This window comes from Pteropus medius, unplaced genomic scaffold, assembly GCF_902729225.1.
Source record: "Pteropus medius unplaced genomic scaffold, Ma_sr-lr_union100, whole genome shotgun sequence".
NCBI lineage: Eukaryota > Metazoa > Chordata > Mammalia > Chiroptera > Pteropodidae > Pteropus > Pteropus medius.
This window is the reverse complement of record NW_024349800.1, coordinates 51473301-51493037: the sequence shown is the minus strand read 5'-3', so window position 1 is coordinate 51493037 and position 19737 is coordinate 51473301. Positions and strand designations below refer to the sequence as shown.

Genomic DNA, 19737 nt, shown 5'->3' with positions numbered 1-19737 from the left:
AGACAGACATGGTTTCAGAAATTATATTAGCTTTGTACCTTTTCTGAAAAAAAATTCAAGGAAATACTCTATAGACTAATGTAATTAATAAATTTGATTTAGCAAATTAATATCAAACTTTGTACTTACAGAAGCTATTTATTTTATTACCTGTAAAATAGTCATTAAATCAAAGCTACAGAAATAACAAAAGTATTTATTTTAAGCATTTTTTGTGTGTCCTGCTGTGTACTAATCAGAGAGCTAGGCTCTGAGGATGCAGTGGGAAAAAACAAAGTAATGTGATTTTTGCCCAGTGACCAAAGCTGAAACATCAACAAAAATACGTAACATAGTATTAGATTATAACTCAAAGTATAAAGTAAATGTTCTTAAATCTATACTGATTAAAACAAATGATTGAATAAATAAGTGCCCCCACTTATTTATCCTGTACAGAAGAATTCCAAGTGATTTATGCAGTTTCCTCCCTCAAGGAGGCGGAATTTGATTCCCCAGCCCTTGACTGTGGGCTGTACTTAGTGACTAAAAGGGAATGGTTACTTGTGTTGATGCTGTTTAAGATTAAATAAGACAAGAACCAAGGTATTTTCATGGGATATAGCACTAGAGATATGAGAAGATAGTTTACGATTATCTTAATTATGTATTCATCTAGTTTCTTATATTAAGTCTCAGAGAACAGAATTTTAAAGGCTATGTCATCTTAGTCTCCCCTGACATGAAAATGCCTGTACTGAGTTCTGATTTAATATTATGCCATCTGTCTCTATAGAATCCATCTGTAAGGAACATCATTTGAATGATGTGCATTATATAAAACTAAATTCGAAACTATAGTCCACTAGATCCATTATTCTTTGTATAAGTGCATATAGTTAAGATAAAAAATTAATTTTTCTTTTTATCAGGAAGTGAAAACTTAACCCTGAAAATATAGACACAAATTTGATACTTAGTGATTATAATTTGCTCATATAATGAACTTGATAGTGTCTGTTTCAGTTACATATTATCGTATAACAAATCACCCTAAAATGTAGTGGCTTAGAACCACATTGATTTATTATTTTTATAGTTCTGTGGATCAGGAATTTGGGCAAGGCTTGGATAGGGGATTCTTGTTTTCTATGTGGCATCAGCTGGGATCATTCACTCAGCTGGTAGCCTTCTGGACAACCTAAGAAGGCTTCAGTCACATGTCTGGCACTTTGGCATGCCTCAAATATGGCCTCTCCATAGCAGGATAGTTTTAGGGTAGTCAGATTTCTTACATGGCTTCTAGCTTCGAAGAGGGAGAATGAGGAAGCTGCCAAATCTTCTGGTCTCTGGAGTTCAGAACATCGCTTTCATCACATCTTGTTGGTCAAAGTAAGTCACAAGGCCAGCCAAGGTTCAAGGAGTTGAGAAATAAGTCCCATCTCTTGATGGGTGGAATGACCTATGCACACAGGGAAGGGAAGAATTCATGGTAGCAGTCTTTGGAGACTAGTATGTGGCCATACCAACTCCACAGTATCTAATTTTTAATTTTATATACATAGTTTTATGGTGATGAATCCTCTTTAGTTTGTATTTTAACCACTACCTTGTATTTGTAACCAATTAACGTCTTCTTAAAAATGAGGCAGGTTATAAATATTAAATAAAAAGATATTACCTTAATTTAATAGAAAAAAAATTTAAAACAATGGGGGTCAAGCTAATTCTCAGTCTTCTTATTGCCACTTGCTATAAATTTATTTTGGATTAAGAACTATCTTGGGGAAAAAGAAGAAAAAAAGTATCTTGGATTACTTAGAATTGAAAATCTTCTAAAATATTTTTACGTAGTAATTGGGTCTAGCTTATGAGACTTTGCTGCTTTATCTTGGTTTCCCTGATCTGAAAGGTTTACTAACACATGTCCACATTTAAAAAAAATCCTGGTAAACTTCGTGGAGCACAATCTAGCAAAGGCTATCATAATTTAAAATTCAGATACCCTTTGACTTGGTAATTCTGCTTCATGAATCCACAGATATTCTTGACATCAGGGGTTCCCAGCCCCCAGGCCGCGGACTGGTACTGCAGGAGGTGAGTGGCAGGTGAACAAGGGAAGCTTCACCTATATTTGCAGCCGCTTCCCCGTGCTAGCATCACCGCCTCAGCTCCACTTCAGATCTTAAGGCGTTAGATTCTCATAGGAGCACTTGTCCCTGGTGCCAAAAGGGTTAGACCACCGCTTTACAGCATTGTCAGTAGTGGCAAAATATTGGAAACAACATAAGAGTCCATAGTAAGAGACTGGTTAAATAAATTATGATGTATTCATAAATATAAAATCATGAAATTGTTGAAAGTGTGAGCGAATTCTATATGAAGGCTTGAATAAGCTCTAAAATACATCAAGTGAAAAAAACTCATGACAAGAAATTGTATAGCATGCCACCACTTTCTTTAAAAAATGTGTTTTTATAGATGTATGGTGACGATGAAGACACAATAAATGAAGGAAGGGAGCTGGCGACCGGGGGCATTTCTATTCACCATAACCCTTTAGTACAGTTTACTTTTGTACCAGGTACATGTATTAACTACTCTAAAAATTAACCTCTAAAAACATACTCTGATAGTGTTTTCATTTGTTGGTTATTTTCTTGTGTAAGGCAGAATGTTGGAAGCTGCATTCAGAGAGGAGTAGTCTAAAAGCTTTAAGGAGCCTAAGGCCAGTAGGGAAGATTAAACACATGCACCATATAACTAGGCTGCTTGATAGAATGTTCATTTTTGCATTGTCCAGATACTTTGCCCATTATTTTTATTGGATTATTGTCTTATTATTTTATTAAAGAGTTCTTTATATTCTAGAAACAAGTTCTTCATTAATATTTGTTTTGCAGATATTTTCTCTAAATTTATAACACTGTCTTTTGAAGAGCAGAAGTTTAAAATTCTAAGTGCGATATGTTAGTTTTTTCTTTTATGGGTTGTGCTTTTGGTGTCATATCAAAAAACTCTTTGCCAAACTCAGGGTTTGGCCAATTTAGCCTATTGCTTGTTTTTGTAAATAAGCTTTTATTGGGCCATGGTGGTGCCGGTGTGGGTACTCATTGTCAATGGCTACATTCATGCTATAATGACAGTTGCATATTTGCAACAAAGACTATGTAGCCCACAAAGCTTAAAATATTTACTCTCTTACACTTTGCAGAAAAAGTTTGCCAACCCCCAGACTAACTTAGGGTCCTCCAAATTTTCTCCTGTATTTACCTCTAGAAATTTTGCATTTTTAAATATTTGGATCTATTAGATTTTATATAAGATAGGAGATGTGGGTTGAGGTTCTTTCTTTTTTCTATATAGATTGTTAATTGTTACAGTACCAGTTGTTACAAAGACAACTCTTTTTCTATTGAATTACCATGATACTTTTGTTGTAAATCAACTGACCATGAATATGTAGATCTGTTTCTGAACAGTTTCATCTGTTCTATTGATTTGTATGTTTATCCTTACGCCAGAATTACAATGTCAGTGTAACTCTAGCTTCATAGAAAGTCTTGAAATCAAATTGTGTAAATTTTCCAAATTTATTTTTCAAAATTGTTTTGAATATTCTAGATTTTAAGCATTTCCTTGTAAATTGTAGATTCAGCTTGTCAGTTTAAAAAAAAAAAAAGCCTGGTGGGGTTTTAATTAGGATTTATGCTAAATCTATAAATTAATTTGGGAAAAAATTGATATTCTTAATATTGATTGATCTTTAAAAACAGTGTATCTCCGTTTGTTGAGATCTTTGATTTCTCACTTGGTGATTTGTATTTTTGAGTACACAAATTCTCACTTGGTGATTTGTATTTTTGAGCACACAAATTTTCCATTTATTGGTTTGTATATATCTTAGGTATTTTTATGTTAATATAATTGCTACTATTTTGTTAATTTGTCTAATGATTAATTGCTACCATATAGAAATACAATTGTATGTTGACTTTGTGTCCTGCAATTATGCTGTTTACTTATTAGTTTTGGTGATAGATTTTTTTTTTAAGTTTATTGGGGTAACATTGGTTAATACAATTGTATAATTTTCAAATGTATATTATAGTTTGACATCTCTATATTCTATTGTGTGATTACCACCCAAAGTCCAGTTCTTTAGGATGTTCTATGTAGACAATCCTTGTTACTTACGAAAGAAGCCAGTTTTGTTTCTTTTTCATCTCTAGGCTTTTCTCTCTTTCTCTTTCTTTCTTTCTTTCTTTTTTTTTTAATTGTACTGGCAGTACAGTATTGAATAGGAATTATGAGGACAGATATTCTTGCCTTGTTCCCAGTCTTAGAGGGAAAGCATTTAGTCTTTCATTATGTGTGATATTAGCTATAGGTTGTTGTAGATTCATATCCTAGGCTGAGCACATTCCCTTCTGTTCCTAGTTTTCTGAAAGTTTTGAATTATGAATGGCTGTGAGTTTTTTGTAATTTTTTTTGCACCTCTTAAGGTGATCATTTATGTTTTAGTCTACTGATATGGTGGATTATATTGGCGGTTTTTTTTCATATATTGAATTAAAACTGCATTCCTGGGATATATACTGTTTGGTCATGGTATATATATTCTTTTTTTTATATGGCTGGATTCATTTTTCAAATATTTGGTTAAGATATTTTGTGTCTGTGTTCATAAAAGGATATTGAGTTTATCTTAAAGTTTGTTTGGGGGTGGGGCGGATTCCACGAGAAATACTATCCTCGTAAAATGAATTGAGAAGTGTTTTCTCATTTATTTCTGGGAGAGTTTATATAATAATGGTATGATTTCTCCCTTAGATGTTTGGTAGAGTTTACCAAGGAAGTTATTTGTCTTGGCACTTTCTTCATGGGAAGATTTTAAATTATGAATTAAATTTTCTTAATATATAAAGAGCTGTTCTTGTTATTTAGTTTCTTGAGTGAACTTGGTGATTTGTCTTCAAACTTTCAAGAAACTAGTACATTTTATCGAAATTATAGAATTTATTGCCATAAAGTTGTTCATACTATTACCTTATTATTCTTTTAATATGTACAAGATTTCTAGTGATATCCAATAAAAGTAATTTCTAGCTTCTCTTTTCTTTTTTTTCTTGATCATTCTGGCCAAAGTTTATTCAATTTTATTGAACTTTTCAAATAACTAGATTTTGGTTTTATAGATTTTCTTTGTTGTTTATTTGTTTTCATTTCTTCTAATCGCTTTGCATTTGATTCACTCTTTTTTGACTTCTTTAAGGTGGGAGGATTGCTGTGTCTTCTTAATGAATTAATGTTTTATCATTATGTAGTGTCCTTCTTTATTACTGGTAATATTTCTTGTTCTGTTGTCTGCTTTGTCAGATATTAATATAGCCTTGCTGTCTTTCCTTTCCATCCTTTTGCTTTAAACCTTTTCTGTATTTTTGTATTTAAAATGTCTTGTGGAAAAGTGTATTTTTGGAGCTTGTTTTTAATTTGATATCTGATAATCTATACCTTTTCATTGAGTGTTTGGGTCATTTCTATTTAATATAACAATTGATAAGTTTGGATTTAAATCTACCATCTTGCTAGTTGTTTACTATTTTGAATCTTTTTTTGTTTGTTTTTCCTTTCTGCCTTTTATTGAATTAATCATTTTTCATAATTCCTTTTTATCTAACACTCTTGCTTTATTTTATTTATATACACACACATACCCTGTCTCCCTCTCTCTGTCCCCCCCGCCCCCCAGCTCTTTGTCTGTCTGTCTGTCTTTCACTCTCACTCTTACTCTCACATACACATGAGTGATTGCCCTAGGTCATGGTTTCTCAAACTTGGCACTGATGGTATTTTTGGTTGGCTAATTCTTTGTAATCGGGGATGGAGGGGGATATCTTGTGTGCATTGTAGGATTTTTAAGAAGCATTCTTGGCCTCGATCTACTAGATGACAGTAGCAACCACTCTCCATCCCCAGTTGTAGCAACCAAAAATACTTCCAGACTTTGCTTCATGTGTCATGTAATAATCTTATTGCAGTATACTTTCATTTTCTAGCTTCCATTTATATAGTATATTGTCATAAATTCTACTTCTGTATATGTTATTAACCTCATAATACATTATTTTTTGCTTTAATTGGTCTGTACCTTATAAAATGAATAAAAATAAGAAAAAATAGTTTTATGTTTACTTTCTCTTTCTAATGCTCTTTCTTTTTTATAGATACAAATTTTCACCTGGTAATTTTCATTCCTGCTTGAAGAACTTTCTTTAAATTTCTGGTGTCTGCAGGCAGTAAATTCTCTCAGGTTTTATTTGTAAAAAAAATCTTTCTGTCTTACTTCCTTTTTGAAAAATATTTTTACTGGTTATAGAATTCTGTGTTCATTTTGATTTTTTATTCATGTGACTGTAGCATGTATTCAGAAAATTAAATTAAAAATAATAAGCACAACTATGTGGATCTTAAAAGATAACAGATCTGAAAAATACTTCAGAGCTGATTTAAAAAATGCGGGGCTATGAAATAAAAATTGCAGACAAGATACTTTTAATTTACATAAATTAGATTTTACAATTGAATGCAAAAAAAGGGTAAATACAAAGCATGGAAAATTGCAAAGAGCAAGGTTTTATGAATCTGTCTCCAGATGACTATATCAAAAGGTGGCTTTCTGGCATGATTAGAAAAGTTTTAGTCTAGACCCAGTAGTCATATTGATGATCTGTCAAAGCAGAAGGGAGCACTGTGTGTAGGCAACAGCTGTAACAAATACAGCACGCAGTGTGAACTGGGCGACCATTTCTTACTCATGAAATCACTAGGTATATCCTTGGAAAATGGAACTATTTTCAGGAAGAATAAGGATACCAAAGAATATTCTTACCACAAATTAAAACATGTAGAGAATCAATGATTACATTACTTAAATTATAGCCCAGAAATAAACCTTACTGTAGACAAACATATATAAGGAATATATGACAAAACTTTCTATACCAAGGTGTGATGAAGATTACTTAATGTTGCTAGGAAAACTGGTGGGTGATTTGGAATACAATTCCATTTAGAGTCAAATCTCATTCCATAATCATTTGGAATGAAATATTCAAACAATTAGCCCACAGAACAGTTAAAATAAGAGTATCTGCCATTGTGGAAGGTGGGGAAATTTCTAAGCAGAGCAATCATTTTAAAAATGAAAAAAGCAATGATGGACAAATCTGGCACCTGTAAACAAAAACTTCTGTATTAAAAGCCAGTGATAGACGGAGAAAATGTTAAAAGTAAGTGAAAGCAGTAGTATTTTTATAAACAACCTACACAAACAACTAAGGAAAACACAAAGAAACCTCTCTCCAGTCTTACCTGCCATAGGACTGGAGAGGGAGGGTAGCAAAAGTTTGAAAGAAAGGCAGCGTGAGTTATGATGGAAAAACCTGATTAATGGCATGTAAAAGGTTACTGGATAACATTCAGTGTGCAACTGATTTTGAAGACCTTATTATTATAGCAGGATCATTCTACATGGTTGTGTGTTTTTTCTCTAGCAGACGATTGAATTGACCCAGGATTAGGAATGTGAATCCTGAGGTTGGTGAAGTGGGAGAGAAAGTAACGTATTAGGTGGACTGATGGCTTTGGGTGACAACCAAGATTTTGAGACCGGTGATAACACAGCAACTGGAGAGATGAGACTAGTGCATCTAAGGGATTGAGTCTGGACCAAGGTTAGAAAAAATAGAGTGGAATTTGAATGACAAAGAGAAGAAGAGGGTAGGACAGCTAGACCACATAGCCTAAGGGAAGGAATGGAATTGCTTGTGAGTTAGGGTCTGGAAATGTGACCATGGAGAATGTTGATTTACTGCTTTAGCTTTCACTCTAGACGATTCTTTTCAAGAGCCAGATTTAGCCCAGTGGTGGAAAGGAGTATTCAGTGATAAGGTTGAGGACGTACAGGTAAGATTTGTTTTATCACGTAAAAAGTGTTTCCAGAGGTCCCTAGGGAAAAGATTGAAGGGAAGGGCTGCAAGGAAGAGCGGTAGGAGGGGAACACATGGGTGGCTGAGAAAGTATGGAGAACATTGTGGGCATGAAAATAGGAGAGAGGGTAGTTGGCCAGAACGGTTTGTGTTTTGAATGGAACCCTAGAGTGACAAATGTGAGAGCCACAGGTATAGCTTTACTACCCTAGCAGAGATTTTTGAACTGACCTGTGGTATAAGGATTGTCTCTGGAGCCTGACCACTGTGACTTTGTGATCTAAAGGGAATAATAGTGAAAAGCTTAACCCTGGGTGGTTAAGCCTAAAGCAATTAAGCTTTAAATATTGAAAGCTGGTGGGGCTCACGTTTCTTAAGCAGAGTCCCCACTCCGTGGAGTTAGCTTTGAGGTAGAATGGGAAGATACAGCACTCCATTAGTTTAGTAAAATCCAATTTGTCTTATCCCACTGCCAATGACCCAGGAATGAATGACAGCCATCATATTGGGTGCATCTTTATCAGAGAGGTTATCCTCTTCTGGAAATCTTGTTTCTTCCTACTGTTCCATTTTACCTGACACAGGGTGTTGAGGCTACTGCTGCTGGCTCTGGTGAGTGAGCTAATAGTTGAGCCCTCTTGTCTCCTTGGAATACCAAAACAAAGCCTCATTTGCTGCATACCTCCTTTGGGAATCTAAACCTTTTTAAAGCTAGGAACTAATTACCTCTTATCAACTAACTTTCTGTCTTTTTTTCTTTTTCTCTCTCTTCTTTCTCTTCTTTCTCCTTTAATCTTTCAATATTTTAAATCTGGAGTAGAGACAAGAATGGGAATTGGCATTTCTGTAACAACTAAAGCATCTATATTAGAGTCTATAGGAAAACAGTGATGTATTACAGTATCTGAAATATGTAATGTTTTCAATAGACTAAATTTGTCATCTTTCTTCTACTTTAGATCTATCCTTACTAATGGAAATGTAACTGGAACCAACTCTGATGATAAAATCAAGGACCATCAGACAAGATCATGCAGTAGGAATTTTTGCTTCCAAATGAAGACACCGACATTTAGAATTTCTACTTTCTAAGGTACTTGACACTCAATTTTATTTTAATTTGATACCTTGGCAGTCATTTTATCATGTTGGTTTCTATATGTAGCTTTTATAAGTTAAACTTTTTATGTTAGAATGGTTAGCTTTTGGAGATGAGTTCAAACCATCTTCCTCTACTTACTCCCCCCAAAATTGAGAAAAAGATCCAGATTTTAAAGGAAGGTAATCTTTATAATTAGGAAAGTGTGTCCATTATGAGAAATGAAGTTATATACTGAGTGCCAGTTAAGACTCAGTAAACTGTGTTAGAGGACTTGGAATAAATAAATGTCAGTTTAATAATTTTTTTATGTCATGACCCTTTGAGATGAGCAACTGAGTTCAGCACTCTAGTAGAGTTTGCTCACATGATACAAGAGATCTTAGTTATTGTTGTTTAGTTCGATTTGGAAACTTTTTTCTCCTCTTCTAAACTTATTGTAAGGGATTTTCAATTTGCCAAGAAGTGTCACTTTTATTCCCCACAGACTGCGTCTGTAGGACCTTTGGGATTTGCTGGGTTAGTTTCACTTGGACCAGAAAAGTGAGAAGATATGTAATTAAAGAATCAGATGACACTTCCAAATTATGGGGTAGATCCCCACTCTAAAGACTACATAAGATAATTGAAAACAATCAAAGGAAACATTGTATTAATAGAAAACAAATACAGTGCTCCCCGTTTTTCTGATATATGTACAAATTCTAAACAAGGTACAGTTTGGTGTTCATTTAAAAACAAACTTTTTAAAAAATTATATTTTTCTATATAGGCAGAAGGTATGAAAAGATAGTTATTATAGGAAATAGATCCAAGATGGTCAGTTCTCTGTATACATTACAGAGGTTTATAAATTAATTTTGCTAGAATATAGAGAAGACAAAAATCTGAGAAAAATGTATCACATATTACTAAGATTATTTCATTTTGTTCTGTTTTGGAAGAAGACTATATAAAGCACAAATTCTAAAATAATAAGAATCCATGGTATTGGAAAATTCTGACTGCTTTAGTTAAAATAAATAGGTTACTTTCTAAAAGGGGATACTGTACTTGAGCAATTTTTTGCCAAAGAAAAGTTACTTCAAATCAAATAGCAAATGAAAAAGAGTTAGGTTGCTTTGAAGAGAAGTTTTAAAACTTCCCTGGCAGCTCGGAGATCTACTTTTTGTGTCATTTTGAATCAAATGATAATGATGATTAAATATATAATTTTTCTTGTTATTAGAACCATTTCCCTTATTTTTTTAGATACCTTTCCTTCTTCCTTTCATAATTTGTCTTATTATCAGAGCCATTTTCCTTAATTTTTTAGACATCTTTTCTTCTTACTTTCACTTAACAACATTTGTTTGATGTCCAAGCTTTACAGAGAATGACTTTAGATATGTAGAAGAATATAAATTATTCTATAACTTCATTATGAATGAAGTCAAAGACATCTTTCATTCAGAATGTTTACTCTGGGGCTAGGGAGACTAGATAGACTTATCTGAAAACCATTTTAAAGCAGTCGTAAAATAAGCATATAAAATCATAATTTAGAATTCCTTTTTTAAGTAATATAGTTAAGTTTTATATTCAAGTCTCAACAAAAGCTAAGATTAGGGAGTAGGAAGTTCTGAATTTGCTAATTGGTTTTGTTTGTTAACTACTTACGATTCTACTTGTAAAAATGCCATATAGCCAAATTAGGTTGCTTAAATCCTTAAACTAGGGATTTCTAATTCATCTGAAAATTTTACAGATTTGTGCTCAGAAGTTTTATATAATAATACATTTTGACAATACTTTCTCATAATTTTTTGAGAGATCTTTAGATTTTGAGATTGTGGGATTTTATTTTTTATGGGGGATTTAAGCAAAACAAAACCAGTACATAAGTTGAGGTCCTAGAACATTTATAAGATTATGTCTTGGAATACATAAATTAAGTTAAAATGGTACCTTTAAAAAATATTTTATTTGCACTCAAGAAAACATTTGCAAAATTCCAACAAGGTATATTGAGGAAGTAGATTTTCCCTTGCTATAGTTTTCTCTGTGTTATGAAAAGCTTTGGCTTTTCCACTTTCATACTACCCTTGGAATTGAATTAACATTTCTGTCTTAGTTTCCTTTTCTATAATAATTACTTTTAAGCTTTGTGATGATAAATTAAACAAGTGTATAAAATTATATAAAATAAAGTTTTTCAGTGTGAAATTAATGAATATTGCTAAAGACAGAGCTGTTGAAGTATCATTCACAATTACCCTTCTCATAGCCGAAAACAGGTCAGCTCACACCACTACTCAGAAGCCTGTAAAACCAGTTTCAAAGTTAATAACAAATATGCTTGGAGAGAAAGTAAAATGAGCTTTTGGCAAAAACCTCTTATCAAAGGCATACCATCTGGAAAAGCAATTACTGTCGTGTGCACGCTAGCAGAATTTTTGTTTTTCAGTTGGATGAAAGCACTGATGTGCAGAGGACATACCAGCACTTCATGTAGATGTGTTATTGTTATCACTTAGAAATCAACTCCACTGCAGAAGAGTATTTTGTTATTATTTTGTTTTGTTTTTGGTAGTGGTTGTTTGTTTTTAAGCCACTGTTGCCTGGAAAAGTTGATTGATTCCTCTGATCAAAGCCTAGCAACTTTAGCTGCAAGAAAGGTGTTTTTGGCCTGTGAGTATTAGAAATTGCACCAGGAACAATCCATATCCCACTTTTGTCAGAGAGAAGAATTGGCATTCAGTAATGTGATTTCTAATTGTGATTTACTGTTGAGAAAATAGTAAAATTCGTGGATATAAGCAATTTTTGGCCACTAAAGCCATATCTTTTCAATTTTGTTAAAAAATGATCAGCAAGTATAGGATCCTGCTTTTCCACTGTGATGTGTGCTAGCCATGTAGCGTGACAGGGCCTTACATGTTTGTTAATTAGTTTTTTAGTAAAATAAGATAAATATTTCTTTATTGCTGATAATGCCATTTCTATTATTTCAAGGGAGTATAACTTAGCAAATACATTTATTATTTCCAATAATCAGAACTTATGACTTCATATTCACAATATCATGGGTTTTAATGTTAAGGATGCGGTATGAGGATTTTATAAAAGGTCTGAATTAGGTACAAAATAATTCAGTCTAAGAGTTTAACCATTTTCCTACACTTTATTATTTTAATTTGTCAAAAACTGAATTTTTAATTGTACATGTTTAAAAACTATATCCAAATTTTGAAATAGAACATGAAGCAATAAATACTTTCCAGAGCCAGAATGTCAGGAGAGAATAGATTAGGAATCTTTTTGATACAGTCTCTCAAATTGAAGCATTTAACATTCAGTTTTGAGTGGGGATATGCTCTTTTTTGGGGGGAGGGCATTCAATGAAATGCTGAAAGTAGACTTCACTGAGAAATATTGCTATAATTCCTAGGGCAATGTTCAGTTATAAAAATCCAGAATATCTTACACAGCTGATTTATAATTAAGAATTAGGAATTTTTGATTTAGTAGAAATAAAGAATAACAATCTAGTTGAATAGGAGAGTGGCTTATGGCTAAAGCTGATTACAGATCTGTGGTCTTGAACATCTTGCAAGAAAATTATTAAACACTAATAAGGCATGACAGAACAACTAAGGTACTTAATTGAATGGATGCTGGCTTGCCAAAGATGAGACAATTTGAGCACCGGCTCAAATTGCAGGTAAAACTGCAATATAATCAGTCCCATCAAATATGTTTAAATCTGTGAGTTCATAATGATACTTAAAAAAACAGATTAGTTTTCTTTGGAGTATGCTAATGAACCAGCTGTACCTGAAGGTAACGAAATAGTTGAGGAGAGGAAGTTTCTTTTCCAGGAGTATTCTGGTTAATAAATGGAGTGATAAATAGAACATCATTGTTTTGTAATGGATTTCTGGACCTAAGCAAAGATCATCAGTGGTTGCTAACCTCACAAGAAGACAACCAGACATTGGGTTTCTCTTAGTGAAGTGCACAACACTAATTGTGACATATTCTTGCCAAGAAGTTGAATTAGAACCCGAATCTGATCAAGGCTCCTGCTCTAACTACCAGTTTACCGGAAACACAGAAGACAGGGAAACAAATGAAATGATACCGTGAGGATGCAGTCTGCAAAATCCAGGCTTTGGGGAAATCCTTGGGACACAACTTGTTTTTTTTTTTTTTTTCAGCAAATAAATTGCAGAGAACAAAAAAGAGAATGAAGGCCAAAATCTGAGATTGATAACAATGTTTGGACTTATTTTGGGTCCAGTTTTTTAATAGATAAATATGAAATAATCAGGAAACTTTGAACACTGACTGTATATTTGATATTAAGAAATTATTGTGTGGGGTAGAAGGGAGAGGAGGAGGGGGGTAGATGGGGTGAAGGGGTTCAAATATGTGGTGACGGAAAGAAACCTAACTATGGGAGGTGAACACACAGTGTAAATATATATATGCCTTACTGTTAAAGTGTACAGCTGAAACTTATTAGATTTCATTAACCAGTGTCACCATAAAAAATTAATTAATTTAAAAAAAGAAAAGAAAAAAAGAAGAAATTATTGTTAGTTTTTAGGTGTGATAACAGTATGTAGTTATTTTAAAAAGTCATTACCTTTTAGAGATGCATAGTGAAATGATGGGTGCAAGGATGTGTCTGGGATCTGCTTCATTGTTTCACAGAGTAGAGGGAAGGCAGCGGGTGGGGATGAAACAAGAGTGGCCATGAGTTGATCATTGTTTAAGCTAAGCACTTGTGGTGTCAGGGGTGATGGTATTCTAGGCATTCTAGCCCTAGAGTCTGTCTTCTTTAGTTTTTGTGTCTTTCCTTAAAACTTGTCATTTTTATTCCCTTCACTCTAATCCTTACACCTTTTATTTCTTTTGTTTATCTTAGTGTACTGGCTAGAAGTTAAACTTTTAAATACCAGTTTTCCTATGGCCATGCTATCCTGAACATGCCTGATATTGTCTGATCTCGGAAGCTAAGCAGGGTCGGGCCTGGTCAGTACTTGGATGGGAGACCACCTGGGAATACCAGGTGTTGTAGGCGTTTAATAAAAATACATACATACATACATACATACCAGTTTTCATTTGTAATTTTGATTTTGGAAGGTGTCTTAACATTTAGGGAATCCAGAGTCTAATTGAGTTTGCTTCTTTACAAATACAAGGCACTCACTAAGTGACTAAGAATTAACGTAGCGTAACGTATAGCCAGAGATCAAAGAATAAGTATATTATAACAGCTTTTAGTGTGTTTTTTTTTGTTGTTGTTTTTTTAATTATATTTACCTCCTGATCTGGAAGTACCCGATTCATGTCTCATTTCACGATCAATTACTTGTTGATTTTATTGGTTCTATTTACTGAAATTCTTTGCGACTCTTAGATAAAATTACTCCTTTCCCCCAACCCCCACACCTGTTGTATGATTACTTCCCACCTGACTTTACATAGGTTACATGAGGTAAAATTAGTCAAGGCATTTAAGTACACTGTTTAGCACATAATATGTATCTAGTAAATATATCTTGTTTGGTTTAAGAGACAGCTACTACATAATTTTGTATAAAAATTGCTCTTTTTCTTTAATTTTTAAGATGAGGAGGGGTGAATATGGCTTAGTTACTTTAAGAAGTCCTGGGTCTGGGGCAGATGGGAAAAAACTGTTGATAATGTGTTATGGTGGTTTAATGAGTAATCTCTGTGTTCTTTTTATAATAGTCTCTGAGTTTGAGAAAGATTACTGAGAGAGTTGATTGCCAGAAGAATTCTTGCCTATTAAGAGGTGGGGCGGGACCAATTTAGGGAAAATATGACTTGTCCCAGCTCTCTGGTTTTTTTAATTTTTCTTTGCCAGCTACAAAGTACATTATGACACAGTGAGGTAGCTAAGCTTTATGAAAAGAGACATGTAAGCTCTAATAATAAGGAAAATTTTTGGTATCACCTTCAGGATAAAGAGATGGGTTACAATTACAGACAACCTTTTTCTGAAGGTTATAGAAGATGGCCATCTGAAGACCTGGTCCCTGCTATAGCTAGATGAAAATTATGCTTTTTTTTCTGTGCATCACCACCCACCCTCCCTCCAGCCCAGGTACACCTATTATTTTATATAGCAATAAATTGAAGCAACCTTTTAACATACCTTTAATGGTATTTTTGAAAATGATATTAAACTAGTTAGAAACTGTTTCTTCCATCTTCCAAATGACAGTTAATTATTGAGTGGCATAGCTATTGAAATTGAATAACCAATTATTTTTGTTAAAGGTTTTGCTTTTACAGATTATAGTTTATTAAAGAGATAAAAAGAATTTTTGAATAATAAGATACATGTGTGTAACAGAAACTTACTCTCTTTTCTGATCATGAAAGGTTTGAGTGGAAAGATGAAGTACACTAGTCCCCCTTTATCAAACACAGTTTCACTTTCTGTGGTTTCAGTTACCCTCAGGTAACTGTGGCCCAAAAAATATTAAACGGAAAGTTTCACACATAAACAATTCATAAGTTTTAAATAGCATGCTGTTCAGAGTAGTTTGATGAAGTCTCGTGTCGTCCCCCTCTATCCTGCTCCGAATACAAGACATCCCTTTGTCTTAGCCTGTCCGCCTTACTTCATCTCGTCACATAGGCATTGTGTCATCTCACATCATCACAAGAAGGATGAGTGCAGTACAGCAAAATATTTTGAGAGAGAAAGAGCACATTTATATACCTTTTATTATAGTATATTGTTATAATTGTTCTATTTCATTATTAATTACTGTTAATCTCTCACTATGCCTACCATAAATTAAACTTTATCATAGGTATATATTTGTAGGAAAAAAACTTAACATATAGAGGCATACCTTGTTTTATTGTACTTTGCCTAATTGTGCTTCACAGATAATACATTTTTTAACTTTTTTACAAATTGAAGGTTTGTGGCAACCCTGCATCAAGCAGGTCTATTTGGCACCTTTTTCAATAGTATTTGATCACTTCGTGTCTCTGTGTCACACTTTGGCAATTCTAACAATATTTCCAACTTTTTCATCATCATTATATTTGTAATGGTTATCTGTGGTCAGTGATGTTTGATGTTGCTATTGGAGCGCCACAAGCTGCACCCATATGAGAGATGCACAGTTGAGAATCTCTGTCCTTACTGTTTATATCATTGGATGCATTTAATGCTGGTAAAAATTTAAAGCCTGAAAAAGTATAGTATAAGGCCTGCATTGTTTATGGGGTTTATTTAGTCACTTATAAAGTGTCATTTAAATTTGGGATAAGGATACTTTTTCAGTTGACAGAGTGACTTAAAAAAAAAAAAAAAATTAAGATAAGCCACAATAGAAAACTTCAGTTAATTCCAGAAAAGATGAAACTATATATGCTTATCTGTCACTGCAACAGAAGCTTAAAATGTACTATTTCAACTTTTCCAACAACTTGGAAAAATCAAACAAAACGTTCTTAAATAATGAGTCAAACAGAAGATCAACTGATTATTTAGCACTCTGAAATGAGATTCAGGCTCACATTAATGTGCTCAGAAGTAAATTGATTTAAAAAAAAAGTAAATGTACTCAACCTCAGAATTCAATAAAACAAACAAGCAAATAAAACCAATAAAATAAATGCCTATGAGAAAGGGAGGATATAAATAAGATAAAGTTAGAAATAGATGAATTGAAAAAGAGAAACTATAAAATTGAAAAATTTAAGAGCTATTTCTTAAGTTTATAAAACAAATAAAAGAAACAAATAACTGACTGATCTTATTAAGGAAAAGATAGAAAATCAAAGTAAGAAAAGATAAAGAAAATATAGAAATAGAAAAGAGTTTTGTTTTTTTTCAATTGTGGGAAAGCTCTACTTATTAACTCTTAGCCAATGCATTAGAAATTTCTCTGAAATGAATTGTGAAACCCCCAAACTGCTTTTAGAAGAAGAAAATCTGGGTAAACCAAAAACTATGGGAGAAAGTTCAAGATATTTTTTCCAAAAATTGGTTCTGGGGCCAGATCATTTTGCCAGTGAGTTTTTTCTAGCTTTCAAGGAACATATAATTCCTTAGTGAGAAACTGTTCTAGAGATTATAAAAAGATGGAAATATGCCCGATTAATGTTATAAAATCAATATAAATATCTTAGCATGGAAGTGAGATTTTTTTATTTGGAGGGGGAGGGGTGGGGTTACTATTTTAGTTTCTATTGTAAGCAAAGCAGATTTTTCTTGATATTAAAACAGTTGAGAAAAAAACAACCCAGAAATTAAAATCTGAGACAAAGATGTCTTTTATATCTATTAATGTTTACTGTTACTGCATCTCTTCATTCCTTTGTGTAGGTCCAAACTTTGATCTGCTATTTTCTTTATGCCTAAAGAACATTTCTTTAAGTGCATGTCTTCTTGTAATGAATTTCTCTCAACCTTTGTCTAATAACATTTCCACTTTCATTTTGAAATATATTTTAAGTGGATATAGATCTTTAGGTTGACAGATTTTTTTTTTCTTCTGGTACTTAGCAATGTAACTTCATTGACTTATTTGCATTGTTTCTAATGAGAAGTCTTTGTTTTTCTGTATATAAGGGATCTTTTCCCATCTCTGACAACTTTTAACATTTTTTCTTATTCGCTGGTTTTCAACAAATTGATGATAGTATTTATATTTCTAAGTGTAGTTTTATTTGTTTATCCTTCTTGGCTTTTTTTTTTTTTAACTTCTTGGATCTGTGAGTTTATGGCTTGAAAAAATTTTCCCATTATTTCTCCAAATATTTATTTGTCACCTTTTTCTCTAGTTTTTGGACCCCAAGTACACGTATATTAGATTGTTTGATATATTACTACAAATCATTGGTGTTCTCTTTTCTTTCTCTTTTTTGTATTTTTTCTTTTTTGTATTTTTTCCCTTTGTGCTTTACTTTGAATATTTTCTATTGCTGCGTTTTCATATTAACTGTTCAGTCTGCTTTAATCCCACCCTGTGTATTTTTCATTTCTAGAAGTTTCATTTGAGCCTTAAAAAAATCTATACTCCTCAACACTTTCATGTCTTTCTCTACCTTCTGGAGCATATTGAGCATATTTATAATAGATTTTAGCATCTTCATCTAGCAAGTTTTGTGTCTCTGTCAGTTTCTATTGATCTTTTATTCTCCTGGTTATAGGTTATATTTTCCTTTTAATGTATATGCCTGGTAAATTTTCAGAGGATGTCAGACATAGTGAATTTTATGTTGTTGGGTGCTGGATTTTGTTGTATTCCTTTAAATTATGTTGGTCTAAGTTGTGTCATGCAATTAAATTTTTTGAATTCACTTTGATTTTTTTTAGACTCAATTTGTTTTGAGGAAGCTTTGTTAGGATGAGTCTAAAACAGCCTTTATTCCTAGAGCTAATTTAGAGTTGAAACATTCTGAGGAGTTTATTTAATGTCTCATGTGTTACAAGGTCTTCAGTCCTCACTCTATTTGATAGGAATACAAACTGTTCTCAACCTTGTTTGAGGTTCGGGAACCTTTGGTTTATTTGTTTTTCAGTGATCCTTTCCCCAACCTTTCGTAGATTCCTCTCGTATATGACAGGTCAGTACCTGCCAAAGGCTTGAGAGGAGACCTATGCAGATCTTCAGAGCCCTATTATTATATGCAGTTCCTTCTCTCTGGTATGCTTTTCCACAAATTCTTGCTGCCTTGGTCTCCCTGAATGTGAATTTTTGTTTCCTCAACTCTCTGAGACTGTCAGGCTCTGTTTCCCACACCATTCAAAACTATACCGACAATCATGTGTAGAGGGACTAAAAAAAGTAAGCACAGGTGGGACAAAGCAGCATGTCAGAATGTGACAAAGGATTAGACTCAATGTTATATTATGATTCCGAAGATGATGGTATAGAAATTATATGTATAAATATATACTGCATAATGGAAACTGCTTCAGGGTGTGATGTGGGGCAGTTGTAGGGCTCACCTCATTTTTTCCCATTTTTTCAGGTATCCTACTCCAGTATTGACTGTTGTCTAATATCTGAAAACTGTTGTTTATTTTACCCAGTTTTCTGGTTGTATAACTAGGAGTATTAATTGAATCTCTTTTACTCCATCATGACTTTTTGTGGAAATACTTGATTATCTTTTTCTTCTTTTTTTATATGGGTTAAGATGTGGGCCTAAGTAAAAGAAGCCAAGAAACCAGTTGGCTTATTCTCCGTGTTTCAGGTGTGAGGCTCACCTGTAACTGAGGCTGAAGGGTTCCTAGCCGCCTGTGGTCAAGATCCTTTCATAAAAATAAACAGGCAGTTTTGCCTGGTGCACCCTCTCACTTCCACTCTCTGGAGCTTACTTCAGTGGTAGGGTGGTCGATCAGGATTATACTATTCCAAATCTTGGTCAAATACCAGATAGTTTTAATAAGTTCTTAAGACGCTTACTTTTAACTGAGTTAAGACCCCTTTTAATTTACTTTTCTCAGGTATTTCTGTTTGCTGTTACTCACCTTTAATGTTACCAAGGTCTTTGGTTGTTATTTGCCAGTTATCTAACTGTGGTTGTTATTTTTCACCTGCATTGTACTTACTTCAATCATCATGTATTTTTCTGCATCACAGTAACCTTTAGGATCTTGAAAGAGTTTGATCTTTA

The 19737-nt window shown here is 33.3% G+C and overlaps 1 protein-coding gene and 1 pseudogene across 8 annotated transcripts in view; both read left to right on the top strand.

The window, feature by feature from the left end:
* NCOA1 (nuclear receptor coactivator 1) overlaps positions 1-19737 on the top strand; it is a 194990-nt gene that overhangs the window by 39497 nt on the left and 135756 nt on the right. For 7 of the 8 annotated variants that reach the window (XM_039887677.1, XM_039887680.1, XM_039887679.1 and 4 more), the window contains one exon: positions 8930-9063. The gene's annotated coding sequence lies outside the window, so the exon portion shown is untranslated. Of the gene's footprint in view, positions 1-7446; positions 7716-8929; positions 9064-19737 lie in introns of those variants that run through there. The other variant, XM_039887678.1, reaches the window with a different exon arrangement.
* Positions 14019-14137, top strand: LOC120622438 (uncharacterized; annotated as a pseudogene).